This window comes from Scyliorhinus torazame, chromosome 7 (assembly GCF_047496885.1).
Source record: "Scyliorhinus torazame isolate Kashiwa2021f chromosome 7, sScyTor2.1, whole genome shotgun sequence".
NCBI lineage: Eukaryota > Metazoa > Chordata > Chondrichthyes > Carcharhiniformes > Scyliorhinidae > Scyliorhinus > Scyliorhinus torazame.
The window spans coordinates 307,135,536-307,148,449 of record NC_092713.1 but is presented as its reverse complement, the minus strand read 5'-3'; the positions used below and the strand labels follow the sequence as shown (position 1 = coordinate 307,148,449).

Here is a 12,914-nt window from a genome sequence, read left to right as displayed (position 1 = left end):
GCCGGCGCGGAGAAGACACCCCCATGCGCATGCGCCAGAATATGCCGGCCGGTCTGCGCATGCGCTAACTCGCACTTTAGCACACGGGGCTAAATCGCTGGTTTTGAAAGCAGACCAAGGCAGGCCAGCAACACGGTCCAATTCCCGTACCAGCCTCCCCGAACAGGCGCCGGAATGTGGCGACTAGGGGCTTTTCACAGTAACTTCATTGAAGCCTACTTGTGACAATAAGCGATTTTCATTTCATTTAATTTCAGTCCCTTCGGCGCGGTTGGCGCAGTGCCAACCCCTCCGCCGCCGACATAGTCCCCGGACGTGCGGAGAATTCCGCAACTTCCGGCTGGCCCGACGCCCGAGTGGTTCACGCCGTTCTTGGCGCCGGCATCGGGCCAGTTCGCCAATTGCGGTGAATCCTGCCCAGCGAGTTTCTCATTTAAGGCTGAGATTGATTTGGTGTGTGTGGGTCCCCCCGACCCCCCAGCCCTCCCCGTGACCATCCTGCCTCTGAGGAAATCAAATGTCGGTGGCTGAGGTAGTCTGGGTTCAAGTTGTTTTTATAAAACAAAACCATCTGACCCTGGTCCACCATTATTGGACATTGAAATTACCCCCCCACATTGTCCATGTTTAGGACAGTGGATTTGACACAGTCCGATAAGACATCGCCCCTCTGGCGCATCAACATCCCGAGAAAACCTGTCTTCTCTTGCTTCACAGTGATTTGGAATTATGCTGCAGGATATGAAATTATAAATGCGAAGTACATTCATCTAAAATCCGTCTCTCTGCTGATTCAGCGAAAGCGCAACCCATTTATTTTGATAACGCATTAAACAGCAGACAAAGGAGCCCTCTGACGGTAAACCAAACACTTATGATTTCCAGTTCGTGTACACTTGCAATCAACAAGACAAACAGAATGCTGAGCTGTACTGTCACGTTTGTCGAATGTGATTCCATTGTGCTGAACAACTTGCATTTCTAATAAATAATAAATGTGTTTCGTACTGAAGAAAACTGCTTCCAAATCACAGAAACCCATTGCGATGGGACAGGGAGAGAAAGAATTAAGTCAAGTGGTTATACAGGGCCCAATTTTACACTTGGGACAGGGACGGTGGGCCCGGTGGGTTAAAGACGGGGGGTACGTCGGCCTCCGCTTGGCCAGCTGACCCACATATCGGGTCTTCAATTGGCTTGACCCCGCCTCCGTCGCGGAGAAAGTCCTGCCCCCTCAGAGCTGCCGACCAGGCAAGCACCCAGCACCTCTCTGGGCTCAGCAGTGCCGCCAAGAGCGGTGGTCATTGCTGGGACTACAGGGGTTCCCCTGAAGAGGAGGAACCTGGAGCCCAGGTGAAGATAAGCTTTGTTGTCACGTCAGAGTCAGGCTGGTAGGCCAGGGCGAGAGGGGGAGCAGCGAGGGGCCAGGGTGGGGTGGGGTGGGGGGGGGGGGGAGGGTAAGAGGAAACACAGAGTAGGGGTAAATTCCTTGGGGCGGGAGGGGGGAGCTGTGGAAGCCTCCGATTGGCAATAGGAGGTCGGAAAAGGAGACAGCCCAACCTTTCCCAGGCACCAATCAGCCGGGTTCCACTTGACGAACTGGACAATTGGCACCGGCCTCCCCATATTGGGTAAAATCCTAATGGTGGCAGGAGGAAGCCATTAAGCGATCACTAAATGGCTACTTACAGGCCTCAATTGGGCCTCGGGCGACCGGGCCACTCAATCCCTCCCCCAGTGCAGCAGGGGTGGGCCTGGGCTGGGTAGGCAGCGAGGACAGCACCACTGGAACGGCTCCTAATTTATGACCCTTCCCCTGCTCCTCCACCACCGTCCTGCAGCTGAGTATCTTTACAGTTCCAACCATATCGGTACATAGAATACACACCATAGAAATAGGCCGTTCCGTACAACCAGTCCACTTTGACCTTTAGGCCCCAGTCGAGCCTCTGTCCACCTTTCCTCATCTAAATCTACCATCCTAAGCCTCTAATCCCATCTCCCTCATTTGCTTGTTTAACGTTCCCTGAAATGCATCTATACTGTCAGCCTCTCTCCGGATTAATAATACAAGGTAAGTTGCACATTCAGAGAGCTGGGACAGCCACAATTGCCCAAATGGCCTCCCCTGACGCCGCACAGGTTATGTGATTCTGTGATGAAGACGCTTCTTCTAAATTTCCTGTTCCATTTCTTCTACCCTTCCCCACAAGGGGACAAATTCTGTGCCTCCTCGATTTAAAAGCTTTCCTAATTTCAGTGACCTTCACTGGGTCACCTCTCGCCCTTTCTGTCTTCACGAACGCAAGTCCCAGCTTCTTCACCCTCTGCCGATAGGTTTAACCTCACATTGCTCAGATCAACCTTGTCAAATTAATTTTTGCTCCCTCTCCAATTCCTCTGTATCATTGTCAGAATGTCCTCAAAACCTCCTTAGACTAGGATAGTGCCAGAGGCCTGGAGAATTGCAACCTTTTCCAAAAAAAGGGTGTGAGGAAAAAAATCCAGCAACTACAGGCCAGTCTGTCCAACCTCAGAGAGAAAATTGTTTAGGCACGAAAATCGGGGACAAAATTAACAATCATTTGGACAAATGTGGATTAATTAAATAAAGCCAATACGACTTAGTTGAAGGCAAATACTGTTTAACTAATTTAATTGAGTTTACTCATGAGGTAACATAGCAAGTTGATGAGGGTAATGTGATTGATGTGATGTAAATAGACGTCCACGAGGTATTTAAGTCTTAAGTGGAATAAAAGTGACACAGTGACCAGGAAAAGAGAGTACAGTGAATAGTTGTTTTTCAGACTGGAGGAGGGTGTACAGCTGGCTTCTCCGAGGGTCAGCAGTGGGATCAGTGCTATCCTTGATTAATATTAATGACCTAGACTTGGGTGAACAGGGCACATTTCCAAACTTTGCTGATTGCCCTTGACATTCAGTATCATCTCCCTCGTGTATTCTGACTCGTCGTTATTCGAGATGGCCGTATCGTCAGCAAACTTGTAGGTGGAGTTGGAACCAAATTTTGCCACGCAGTCGTGTGTGCACAAGGAGTAGAGTAGGGGGCTAAGGCCCCGGTATTGAGGACTATTGTGGAGGAGATGTTGTTTATTCTGACTGATTGTGGTTCTGTTGGTCAGAAAATCGAGGATCCAGTTGCAGAGTGGGGAGCCAAGTCCTAGGTTTTGGAGCTTTGATATGAGCTTGGCTGGGATTATGGCCTTGAAGGCGGAGCTATAGTCAATAAATAGGAGTCTGATGTAGGAGTCCTTGTTGTCGAGATGCTCTAGGGATGAGTGTAGGGCCAAGGAAATGGTGTCTGCTGTGGACCGGTTGCGGCGGTATGTGAATTGCAGTGGATCAAGGCATTCTGGGAGTATGGAGGTGATGCGCTTCATGATCAACCTGTCGAAGCACTTCATTACGACTGAAGTCAGGGCCACCGGACGGTAGTCATTGAGGCACGTTGCCTGGTTCTTCTTTGGCACCGGTATGATGGTGGTCTCCTTGAAGCAGGTGGGGACCTTGGAGTGGAGTAGGGACAGGTTAAAGATGTCAGTGAATACCTCTGCCAGCTGGTCCGCGCAGGCTCTGAGTGCACGACCAGAGATCCCATCCGTGCCCGTCGCCTTCCGAGGGTTCACTTTCAGTAAGGCTGATCTGACTTTGGAAGCTGTGACGGTGGGAATGGCTGAGTTATGGGCTGCTGGGGCACTTGACAGCGGATCGTTGGTTTCCTGCTCGAACCGAGCATAGAATGCATTGAGTTCATCGGGGAGGGGTGTGCAGCTGCTGGAGATACCGCTCAGCTTCGCTTTGTAGTTGTGAACTGAGGTCGATAGTGATAAATCTCTTTAAACTGGATTTAAATCATCTAAAAAATCATATCAAAGAAGCCAATCCTTATCAGTTGTCACTGCTGAATTGGTGTCTATGCATAAGTCCCTATTATATTAATTCCTGTCGTCATAGACTCATACATGAATGATTGGAAATAGCGAAACCCATTCTGTACCCAATATCATGATCGATCTCACTTCCAATCTGGGTTTTCCAATTGGATAGTATTGTTGTTATTGACACAATTATATTATTGTCCCCACACCAATAGAATCCTGAAACCAGATTCAAAGTTAACCCAGTGGGAGTGGGGAAGGGGGAAGGGATTTTAAATGTCCCTTCCTAACTGGGTGCGGTGGGGCAGTTAAAATTGGGCGGGTCAGCGATCTATCAAAATTTGAAAAGAGTTGGTTGTGCGAGCAAGCGGCATAATCTGCTGCTTTTCAGTCTGGTATGGGCTTCATACATTTATGCAAATTGCTCATTGGACGAATAGCTTTGGTGTCAGCATGGCCATGAAGACAGCCAGTTGTCCGGCAATAAGAGGCTGATGGGATTGACAGGCCATTCAAGAAGCAGGAGGAGGGCCTCATTGTGCTGTACTATTTTCTAAATGGGAAAAGGCGTAGGAAGTCAGAAGCACAAAGGGGGTTTAGGAGACCTTGTTCAAGATTCACTTAAGGTTAACGTGCAGGTTCAGTCGGCAGTTTGGAAGGCAAATGCAATGTTCGTAATAATAATCTTTATTAGTGTCACAAGTAGGCTTACATTAACACTGCAATGAAGTTACTGTGAAAAGCCCCTAGTCGCCGCATTCCGGCGCATGTTCGGGTACACGGAGGGAGAATTCAGAATGTCCAATTCACCGAACAAGCACGTCTTTCGGGACTTGTGGGAGGAAACCGGAGCACCCGGAGGAAACCCACGCAGACACAGGGAGAACGTACAGACTCCGCACAGACAGTGATCCAAGCCGGGAATCAAACCTGGGACCTGGGAGCTGTGAAGCAACAGTGTAACCCACCGTGCCACCGCGCTGCCTATGCCCTCTAGTTTTAGACTCCCCCATCGTTGGGAAATGATGTTGACTATCTACGTTATCTATGCCCCTCATTATTTTATAGACCTCTATAAGATCACCCCTAAGCCTCCTACCCTCCAGGGAAAAAAGTCCTACCCAGCCTCTTCTTCTAACTCAAACCATCAAGTCCCGGTAGCATCCTAGCAAATATTTTCTGCACTCTTTCTAGTTTAATAATATCCTTTCTAATTGCATCAACATTACTGGCGGGAATCCAGTAACAGGCTGTTAAACAATGTCACATGCAGACTTCATCGTACCAACACGTGCACTTTACACAACAAATCTTTGGATATGATCAGGAGTCGAAACCTTAGTCCCCATTTTAATCGAAACTACCCAGCAGCGTGCGGCCTTCTGAGTGGGACAGCCAGTTTACGCATGAACTGATTGAACTCAATGCCGAGTAAAATGGAACCCTGTGTAAAAATGGTATCCTGCTCACAGCCACCATCTTCACACCGGGCGGCTTCCATTAAAGTACTGAGCTCTTCCTGGAATGATTGTTTTTCTTTCATTGCCTGTCCCGGAGGGGCTGAGGCAACAACTGTCCTGTTTAATTCAGTATCCAGCTGGAACTGAAATGTTTGATGTTCCTGCCCTTGCTGACTTCACTCAACACCGGATTAACGTATCCAACAGGGAGCCCGAGCTTTACATTTCCATTGTGTTTTTGTTTTTAAGAAGACACCGCAGTGACCCATGTTCAGCCCGTGGACTTCCTCTCATCTCCAAACAGCAAGATGACAGCTTCCACGCTGCTCCCCATGATCTAAGATCAGAAACTTAATCGGCTGCGAATATTGGATATTGAAAAGAGAGACAGTGGGCTGGATTCCCCCAGCCTCCGATTTCGGCGCGGCGGCGGAGAATGGGCCTTCACACGCAAATCGTGACTGGCGCCGCTGAAGCGATTCTCCGGTCTCCAGAGAATCGCTCGGGAATGCGCGCGCGTGATCTACGCGGCGCGAGTAGAGGGCCATTGACAGAGCCCCCCCCTACCCCCCCCCCCGGCGATTCTCCACGTGCAACTGGCCGAGTTGCCGACGCCGAGGTTCTAACCACGTATCGGCTGTCGGGAACCTCGGTTGGCGGCTGTGCACTCAGTCCGCGGCCGCCCTGGGGGGGGGGGGGGGGCGAGGGGATCATTCACCGGGGGGGGAAGGACCTCATGGACGGCTCGGGGAGAGATCGTGCGGCACAGATCCGCGTGCGCCGCGACCTCGGAGGAGCCTACATTTTCCATTGCGGTCCGCGGTGCGGGTACGCCATGTCACACGGGGTGACGGCCGCAGGCAGATGCAGAGCGCATGCGCACACCCCCGACCGGAAGTGCAGGGCCCCATATCTGCAGCCAGAGCTGCGAGAAGCACTCCGGGGCCCTGCCAGCCCCCTGCAGGTAGGAGAATCGCTCAGGACTTTCTTAAGGAAAGTCCAGAGTGAAACGCCAGCGTTTTGATGCTGGCGTGGGGACACAGCCCCATTTTTGGAGAATCCAGCCCTCGTTGTTCAACCTTTTACCTTTGCACTCATCAGGACAAACACAAGAACACCAAATTTCAAAATATCACAACAATTTACACTGCAGGAAAGCAGGGTGCTGATTGGTTGGTAGGCGGACTCTGATAGGTCATGGCATTAGCCATGGAGAAAGCAACAGGAATATCGGATGGCAAGAATTGTGTCCTTGGAGGCTTGTCAGGGTAGATGTGGAGAGGCTGCATCCCCTAGTTGGGGTGTGCAGAACTAGGGGATCACAGTCTCAGTCTTCAGGGTTACACGGTAGCACAGTGGTTAGCAAAGTTGCTTCACAGCGCCAGGGTCCCAGGTTCGATTCCCGGCTTGGGTCACTGTCTGTGCGGAGTCTGCACTTTCTCCCCGTGTCTGTGTGGGTTTCCTCCCACAGTCCAAAGACGTGCAGGTTAGGTGGATTGGCCATGATAAATTGCCCTTAGTGTTCAAAAAGGTTGGGTGGGGTTACTGGGTTATGGGGATAAGGTGGAGGCGTGAGCCTAAGTGGGGTGCTCTTTGCAAGGGCCGGTGCAGACTTGATGGGCCAAATGGCCTCCTAATGGCACTGTAAATTCTATGATTCTATGACAAGGGGTCGGACATTTAGGACTGAGATAGGGAGAGATTTCTTCACTCTTTGGGTTGTGAATCTTTGCGAATATATTCAAGGCTGAGATCAATACATATTTGGACACTGAGAGAATGAAGGGAGCGGGTGAGAGTGTGAAGTTGAAGTGGAAGACACGCCATTTTTGTACAGACTCGAGGAACTGCACCTTACTCCAACTCATTGTCCTTAACCTCTGTTCTTAATACCACAGGATAGCACATAGGAATTTCACTACACTTCACGTGACATTTTGGAGATTGGTATAATTAGCCTCAGAAAGCTAAACCAAAGTACTAAGTTTATGCATGAACCAGAGTTATTTATTGCAGCAATCAATGAAAGAAATCTGTTCAAAATAGAGCAGTCGGGGGCCGGTTCTGAATGGGTGAAACAGACAAACCAATGGGTTGAGTTTCTTGAAACACTTCTGAAGAGCTTGTGGAAAGGGGAGGAATTAACAGCTTTGTTCCCCCCAGACACAGCAGGCAGTATTTGCATTTTTTCCTCGTGCCTTGCCGGCAGATATTTGAGAAAGTCCTTCAACAAAGCCTTTCCACAACCAATCCCTGGCTTTGAAGTAATGTGCCCAGCATACACATGGATGTAGAGGGTTAAACACAAAGGCTTGAGTGTGGCGATATCCAATCTTGGTTGAAATTTGAAACATTTATTTGATGTAGGGAACATCTCCCGTACCAGTCTCCCCAAACAGGTGCCGGAATGTGGCGACTAGGGGCTTTTCACAGTAACTTCATTGAAGCCTACTTGTGACAATAAGCGATTTTCATTTCATTTTCATCTCATGCCTGTGACTAGAAATGCCTTGGGGGGGGGGGGGGGGGGCAGGAGGGGTAGGGGGCTCCCTCTGTGATCTCCTCAGCAAGACTTCCTGTCACAGTGTGTACAATTCCATAAACCACAATGATGGTGGTGTGTCGCAGCTCACTCAGTAAGCCCGAGATTGCTGTGACCTGCACTTTTACACACGTCTTGGAGTCTAAAGCCGCGGCCAGTGACGATAGAGGCTCCAAATCACACGGACTGACCAGGAATCTCGCCCGCTCTTGCTGCAGGCCAATGGCACGCGATGGAAAGATTCATGAGTTGACCCTCGGCCCGCTTGAGCGCGCTTCGAATGCACCTGCCTCGGCCATCGAGCCCCGGGGTGGGGTTTACGACCCCCTCCTCGGAGCCCCCGGCTCAGAGGCAAGGTCGCCACCCACTGCGCCCCAAGACCTCCCACAGACACCCCCACCCCCCCCACCCCCACAACACCTGCCCCGAGGTGAATGCATAACTTCTGCTTTGCGCCATTTCCAAATTCACAACAGGCGTCAGAAAAGGAAAGTTGACAAAATAACTTCTTTTTTTGTCAATGATTTTACAACCGCAGCCTTGAGCAGAGCAATGTTGCGTTATTGCTTTCTGCCTTAATCACTTAGCACCCTAGCTTTTCCAGGGGACAATATCTCTATCGGTTTGACGTTTGTTTCTGCACCAGTCCTGAAGTGCCCTGGTCTTGAAGTGTTTTTTTTAATTCGTAGATGGGACCTGGCTGTGCCAGCATTTATTGTCCATCCCTAGTTGCCCTTGAGGGGGCAATTAAGAGCCAACTACACGTAATTAAAAAGCAGGGGTGTTATAACACTGTCGATTGCCCCCCCCTCCTAAAGTGAATGACTTGTTTGTCGAATATCTATCCACATATCATTTCGGGAGTAGTGGGTTAACAAGAGGGAGATTGTATTTTTAAATCAGCTGGTCCTGCGTGGGCACAACACTGGCAGAGGTGCCCCCCCCCCCCCCCACCCCCACCCCCACCTCAAGCGGTGGGCAGCAGGCTCACACATCGACGCTCCCTGCAAGGGGAGGGGGGGGGGGGGGACAAGGAAAGAAGAGTTTGGGGATTAAAGGGCGACGCACTTGATCAGAGTGTCGAGCTGTCTGCTGCGGAGTCACTCTGGCTGCTCCAGAGCAAAGCTGCTGCTGAGGGAGCCCGGGACAGGCAGCCCCGGCTGAGGGAGCCCGGGACAGGCAGCCCCGGTGAGTAAGGTTCTCTTCAGCCTGACTCTTTTTCGATGAGTATTAAGGGGGGGGAAGAAGCTGGGCGCGCGCACGTGTGGCTGCTGCTTTTGGCCAGAATGTGGGTCCTGCCCGCTCTGCGCGGGGAGCTTCTTGTTTCTGCTGAATTCAAACCCCACTTGGCTAAAGCTTTGTGTCAGAACCTCAGTCACACCAGCTGCTGCTCTCACTCTGAGCACTCTGTGTCCCCTCCCCCAATCCATCTCCCCCCATCCATCTCCCCCCCCCCCTCCCCTCCCCCAATCCATCTCCTCCCCCACCCCCTCCCCCAACCATCTCCTCCCCCACCCCCTCCCCCCCAATCCATCTCCTCCCCCACCCCCTCCCCCAACCATCTCCTCCCCCCCACCCCCTCCCCCAATCCATCTCCTCCCCCACCCCCCTCCCCCAATCCATCTCCTCCCCCACCCCCCCCCCCAATCCACTCCTCCCCCACCCCCCCCATCTCCCCCCCACCCCCACCCCCCAATCCATCCCCTCCCCCCAACCCACCCCCCAAACCATCTCCTCCCCCCCACCCCCCCCCCCCCCTCCCCTCCACCCCCCCCCACCCCTCCCCCCCACCACCCCCCACCCCCCCCCACCCCCCCCCCCACCCCACCCCACCCACCCCCCCCCCCCCCCCTCCCCACCCACCCCCCCCCCCACCCCCCCACCCCCCCCACCCCCCCCCTCCCCCACCCCTCCCACCCCCCCCACCCCCCCACCCCTCCCCCCCTCCCCTCCCCACCCCCCCCCTCCCCACCCCACCCCACCCCCCCCCACACCCTCCCACCCCCCCCCACCCCACCCACCCCCCCCCCCCCTCCCCTCCACCCCACCCCCTCCCCTCCCCTCCCACCCCCCCCTCCCCCTCCCCACCCACCCCCCCCACCCCTCCCCTCCCACCCCCCCCCACCCCTCCCCTCCCACCCCCCCCCCCCCTCCCCTCCCCCCCACCCCCCCCCCCCACCCCCCCCTCCCCTCCCCACCCCACCCCCCCCCCCCCACCCACCCCTCCCACCCCCCCCCTCCCCTCCCCTCCCACCCCCCCCCACCCCCTCCCCACCCCACCCCCCCCCCCCCCTCCCCTCCCACCCCCCCCTCCCCCACCCCCCCCCCCCCCCTCCCCCCACCCCCCCCTCCCCCCCACCCCTCCCCACCCCCCCCCCCCTCCCCTCCCCCCCCACCCCTCCCCTCCCCACCCACCCCCCCCCCCACCCCCCCCCACCCACCCCCCCTCCCCCACCCCACCCCACCCACCCCCCTCCCCTCCCCCTCCCACCCCCCCCTCCCCCCCCCACCCACCCCCCCCCTCCCCCACCCCACCACCCCCCCCCCCCCTCCCACCCCCCCCCCCCACCCCTCCCCCTCCCCTCCCACCCACCCCCCTCCCCCACCCACCCCCCCCCCCCCTCCCCTCCCACCCCCCCCCCCCCTCCCCCCCACCCCCCCCTCCCCCCCCCTCCCAACCCCCCCCCACCCCACCCCTCCCACCCACCCCCCTCCCCTCCCCTCCCACCCCCCCCCCCCCCCTCCCCCCCCCACCCCCCCCCCTCCCCTCCCCTCCCAACCCCCCCTCCCCTCCCCCCACCCCCCCCCTCCCCCCCCTCCCACCCCCCCCCTCCCCACCCCTCCACCCCCCCCCACCCCTCCCCCCCACCCCCCCCTCCCCACCCCTCCCACCCCCCCCCTCCCCTCCCCTCCCACCCCCCCCCTCCCCCCCCTCCCACCCCCTCCTCCCCCCCCCCCCACCCCCCCTCCCCCCCCCCCCACCCCCTCCCCCCACCCCCCCCTCCCCTCCCCCCCTCCCACCCCCCCCCTCCCCTCCCCCCCTCCCCACCCCCCCCTCCCACCCCCCCCCTCCCCCCCCCCCCCCCACCCCCCCCCCCCCCTCCCCCCCTCCCCACCCACCCCCCCCTCCCCTCCCCCTCCCACCCCCCCCCTCCCCTCCCCTCCCCTCCCCTCCCACCCCCCCCTCCCCTCCCCTCCCACCCCCCCCTCCCACACCCCCTCCCCTCCCACCCCCCCCTCCCCCTCCCCTCCCACCCCCCTCCCCTCCCCTCCCACCCCCTCCCCTCCCCTCCCACCCCCTCCCCTCCCCTCCCCTCCCACCCCCTCCCCCTCCCTCCCACCCCCTCCCCTCCCCTCCCACCCCCTCCCCTCACCCTCCCCTCCCACCCCCTCCCCCAATCCATCTCCTCCCCCCTCCCCCAATCCATCTCCTCCCCCCTCCCCCAATCCATCTCCCTCCCCCCTCCCCCCAATCCATCTCCTCCCCCTCCCCCAATCCATCTCCTCCCCCTCCCCCAATCCATCTCCTCCCCCTCCCCCAATCCATCTCCCCCCCTCCCCCAATCCTCTCCTCCCCCTCCCCCAATCCATCTCCCCCCCTCCCCCAATCCATCTCCTCCCCCCTCCCCCAATCCATCTCCCCCCTCCCCAAGCCCATCTCCTCCCCCCTCCCCCAATCCATCTCCTCCCCCTCCCCCAATCCATCTCCTCCCCCCCCAATCCATCTCCTCCCCCCAATCCATCCCCTCCCCCACCCCCTCCCCCACCCCCTCCCCCAATCCATCCCTTCCCCCAATCCATCCCCTCCCCCCTCCCCACCCCCCCTCCCCACCCCCCTCCCCACCCCCTCCCCTCCCCACCCCCCACTCCCCCCTCCCCTCCCCACCCCCCACTCCCCCCTCCCCTCCCCACCCCCCCTCCCCTCCCCCACCCCCCTCCCCTCCCCACCCCCCACTCTCCCCCTCCCCTCCCCACTCCCCCCTCCCCTCCCCACCCCCCACTCCCCCCTCCCCTCCCCACCCCCCACTCCCCCCTCCCCTCCCCCACCCCCCACTCCCCCCTCCCCTCCCCACCCCCCACTCCCCCCTCCCCTCCCCACCCCCCACTCCCCCCTCCCCCTCCCCACCCCCCACTCCCCCCTCCCCTCACTCCCCCCTCCCCCTCCCCTCACTCCCCCCTCCCCTCCCTCACTCCCCCCTCCCCTCACCTCACTCCCCCCTCCCCTCCCCTCACTCCCCCCCTCCCCTCCCCTCACTCCCCCCTCCCCTCCCTCACTCCCCCCTCCCTCCCCTCACTCCCCCTCCCCTCCCCTCACTCCCCCCTCCACTCCCCTCACTCCCCCTCCCCTCGCCTCCCCTCCCTCCCCCTCCCCTCCCCTCACTCCCCCCTCCCCTCCCCTCCCCTCACTCCCCCCTCCCCTCCCCTCCCCTCACTCCCCTCCCCTCCCCTCACTCCCCCTCCCCTCCCCTCACTCCCCCTCCCCTCCCCTCACTCCCCCCTCCCCTCCCCTCACTCCCCCCTCCCCCTCCCCTCACTCCCCCCTCCCCTCCCCTCACTCCCCCCCTCCCCTCCCCTCACTTCCCCCCTCCCCTCCCCTCACTCCCCCCTCCCCTCCCCTCACTCCCCGCCTCCCCTCCCCTCACTCCCCCCTCCCCACACTCCCCCCTCCCCCAATCCATCCCCCTCCCCCAATCCATCCCCTCCCCCAATCCATCCCCTCCCCCAATCCATCCCCTCCCCCCTCCCCCAATCCATCCCCTCCCCCTCCCCCAATCCATCCCCTTCCCCCTCCCCCAATCCATCCCCTCCCCCCTCCCCAATCCATCCCCTCCCCCCTCCCCCAATCCATCCCTCCCCCCTCCCAATCCATCCCCTCCCCCCCTCCCAATCCATCCCCTCCCCCTCCCCCAATCCATCTCCTCCCCCTGCCCCAATCCATCTCCTCCCCCCTCCCCAATCCATCTCCTCCCCCACTCCTCGCCAATCCCTCTCCTTCCCCCCTCTCCCCCA

General features: G+C 58.4%; 1 protein-coding gene across 4 annotated transcripts in view; it reads left to right on the top strand.

Moving 5' to 3' along the window:
• ndst1b (N-deacetylase/N-sulfotransferase (heparan glucosaminyl) 1b) overlaps positions 1 to 12,914 on the top strand; it is a 320,572-nt gene that overhangs the window by 166,484 nt on the left and 141,174 nt on the right. The window contains exon 1 of one of the 4 annotated variants that reach the window (XM_072512715.1): positions 8,984 to 9,092. The exons of the other annotated variants lie outside the window; for them this stretch is intronic. The gene's annotated coding sequence lies outside the window, so the exon portion shown is untranslated. Of the gene's footprint in view, positions 1 to 8,983; positions 9,093 to 12,914 lie in introns of those variants that run through there. 4 annotated transcript variants of the gene reach the window in all.